Source organism: Podarcis cretensis, assembly GCF_951804945.1.
Source record: "Podarcis cretensis genome assembly, chromosome: 10".
Classification (NCBI taxonomy): Eukaryota; Metazoa; Chordata; class Lepidosauria; order Squamata; family Lacertidae; genus Podarcis; species Podarcis cretensis.
In genome coordinates this window covers 58,940,129-58,943,589 of record NC_137179.1, presented here as the reverse complement: position 1 = coordinate 58,943,589, position 3,461 = coordinate 58,940,129, and positions in this window count along the sequence as shown.

The window sequence follows — 3,461 nt, the reverse complement described above, 5'->3', positions numbered from 1 at the left end:
ACTAGGCATGAAATTCAATTCAATTTGCATTTAAAGGCAAATTTACCTATGTTGCTCTTTCTGAAACTATATGTGAACTGAAGCACAGCCATTTTTCAAAAATTTGCACTTCTCTGAATTTTGCAATGCACTTTTCCAGCCAACTAACGTGCACAAAAATGCATAAACTGGGTGGTGTGTGTGAAAACTGATATGCTAGTGAAAATAACATACAAAAAATGCATTATATGAGGGGAAATTGCTTTGCAAAAATGAAGGCGTTAGGCAGAATTGCACACAAAACTATGTGTATTAGAAGAAATTTGTGCTAAAAATGCTTGCGAATTTTCAAACCTGGCTCTAGCCCTGAAGGAGGGACATAACCTCCTTCCTGCAACAAGAAGTCCACAATGCAGCACAGAGGAAATGGGCTTATGAAAAACTGTGCCTATGTAGGTAGTAAACTGATATCACAGCGCCAGCAGTTTCAAAGCGTTTTATGGTCCTCCTGTCCTTCCATTAATATACTCGCAAAGTGGTTGTTAAAAGTTAAGGCACATTTGCCATTATAAACTTGTAGAAAATGAGTCGATGCTCCAATTTATGGCTGCTTTCCGGAGAATGCTTGTGATGCAATCCCGTCTAATCAGGGGTGAAACCTGCTAGATGTTCTCAAAAGTGAACATAGAACTACAGCTTCAAAGACTAACTGCATGTTGCACACAAACATCCACCACAGAGTCCCATTCTATTCTCTTCTTCTTCTTCTTCTTCTTCTTCAAAAAAAAAGTTTTGAGAAGGCAGATTTTGGAGCAGAGCAGTGGTGCTTAACCGTTTCTTCACCTGCTCATTCTTCACCCCCAAATCCTCCCTCTTTCCCTCCTACTGCTTTGCCTCCTTCTTGACACGCAGAGAAGATAAGCTGCATGGTCTGGCGCCCATAACCAAAATGTTGGCGCCTCCGTACGACCGAGCTGTAATGGCTACTCCTCCGGCCGTATCTTCGAAACCCCATCCAAGCTCTCCTCCGATGATGATTAACAACCTAAGCCTTTGAATGAGACTTCAGGCACGCTCTCCATTGCGCAGAGTACTCAGACAGCAGCAGCAGGAGCCAGAAATATGTGCTACATTGCTACTTTATTTCTAACTACGCCAGACAGAAAAGAATATGCATCTGCTCTCTGTGAGAGACAGAAAACAACAGGGCAAAGAAACAGGAAACCAGTAACTTCAACATCCGTCTCCTGTGAGACTTCCAACAGTCTGGGATGTCAACAGTCTTGTAACTCCAAGAACTGCACAGTGGCATAACAGAAACCTAACATAATGTGCCCAAGGCATTGTATGAGGTCAGACCCATTAGCAGGGCCCACCCCAAAGGTGGGTTGAAGCAGCAGCCTTGGGTGGTGGAATCCCATGGGCCAGCACTGCCTGCAGGCACTCCAACCCTGCCACCGCAGGGGTTGCACACTTGCAGCCGCAGTTTTCAGCAAGATCTTGCGAGATCTCGATGAACTTTTGCAAGATCTCACCAGAAACTGCTCTCTTGCTTGCTAGATTTCTAATTGCTTTCTAATTTAGGGATGGGCACACCCCTCAATTAATCCAGGTAGGGTCTGTCAGGGAACTGACATCGGAGCCAGAAGTGGAGGCAGGGCTCCCAAGCGATGCCGGAGAAGGGCCAAGCAGGGAGAGAGGGAACTCATCGGCTGGGGAAGGAAATCAGCGTAACACCAGGGATAAAGGGGGGCGGTTGGGGGAATCGGAGAGGAGTCTCCAGGTGTGCTGATCCCGGGGGGAAGGTTACCGTAGGCGTAGTCAAAGTCCGGTCCGGGGTCACTAGCCTGGAATCAGTCCACAAGGAGCAGGGCGAGGTCCGAAACAGGAAGCCGGGCGGGGACAGGAGCACTGGAGAGTCAGGTCTGGGTCCGGGCAGGAACAGGAACTCAACAATGACGTTGCTCCCACAACCTGGGACCGGGCCGACTGGCCTTTATCTGTTCTGAGGCCAGGGGCGGTCCCGGCCCCCAGGAGACCTGCCTCTCTTGGCCTTAAGGTGAGCACTCCTCCTGGGAGCAACCAGTTCCCTTCGCCTCTCTGCCCTGAGTCTCTGCAGTTCAGGAGAGGCTAAAGGGTTACTGGGCCCAGGGGGAGACTCACCTGTAGGCACTGAGTCCTCAACCACCTCTGGAGCCAGAGTGGGATCACCTGGTGCCTGCTCCTGAGGATCCGACACAGGTGCAGGCGCTTCAGCATCAAGGCCCTGCCCCAATTCAGCCGGCCCTGGAGGTGGGGACTCCTGTGCAGGCTGGGATTCCTCTGGTTCAGCCTCTGAATCGGAATCCCAGGCCATCACACCAGGACTCTTCACTGGAGACCAGTGGGGAGAGCACATGTCCTCCTCTGCCCACACCCACCCTGCGCAGAAGACTTCCGCGCAGGGAAAGTAGGCGTAGACTTGGCGTCAAAGAGCTGTGCTGGAAGAAGTTTAAGAAACGCCCACTGACGGATTCTGCTAGCGACTGAACAGCCACGAAGTGAAGGGCTGTCCAGTCAGGAAAGGTTTAACCAGGCTACCTAGCCAGGAGTGGTGGCAACTTACGCACGAGCAACCCCCATACATCCATTACAGGTACAAACGCTTCAAGTTCCGCTTTGATGTGCTTATTGACGCCCTCTGACACCACCCGAACTTATGAGCAACTAAATCTTTCCTGATGCCGAAGAAGAGTCAAAACAGACAGATGCGATTGAAGTATTTCTTGCCCAACCGCAAATATGAAGTAAGAGGAAACCTTCCACAAAAACCCTTTCTCATATTGTTTCCTGTCTGCGCTTGTCATGAAAAAGGTCTGAGTTAGTCAGAAAATGATGAGTTTAAGAAGCATCTTCTGTGGAGTTTCTGTTCTGCTTAAAAATTAAGTACTGGAAAGTACAGTTGGAAGATAGTTATTTTAAGGGGGGTGGAGATTCCCACCCTCTTTAAAATGCATGTTCCCTGCTTCCACTTCTGCTTTGGTCACTTCCAGAGGACCTGTCTGTAGAGCATCAATCCTGGTTTGTTTGCAGGCAGGTTATATGATTCTGTGCATTTTCTTATCTCTCACTGGAAGAAAAAAAAAGTCCAGATAGGTGGGAACAGGTATATTGCACAAGAGCATCAAATCAACTTTTATTGCAATACCTGAATTTCCCTTACGTGATTTAACCCCACCTAAAAACGGTTATAGCTTGGAATTGCCCCTATGATTTAACACTAAAGTTCTTTGAAAATTGTCTCTTCTAGCCCCTCACTGATACCTATGTCTTTGCATCAGAAGTGACTTGCTCGGTGGATGAATCGCTGTTGCTTACCAGGTGGGAAAGGGTGAGGCAGTGAGGAGGTCAGTGTGGGGCAAATGCGCCAGCAGAGCCAATGTGTTTGCACTACGCTGACCTCCCCACTGCCTCACAGTAAGCAACAGAGACCGACATGCCTT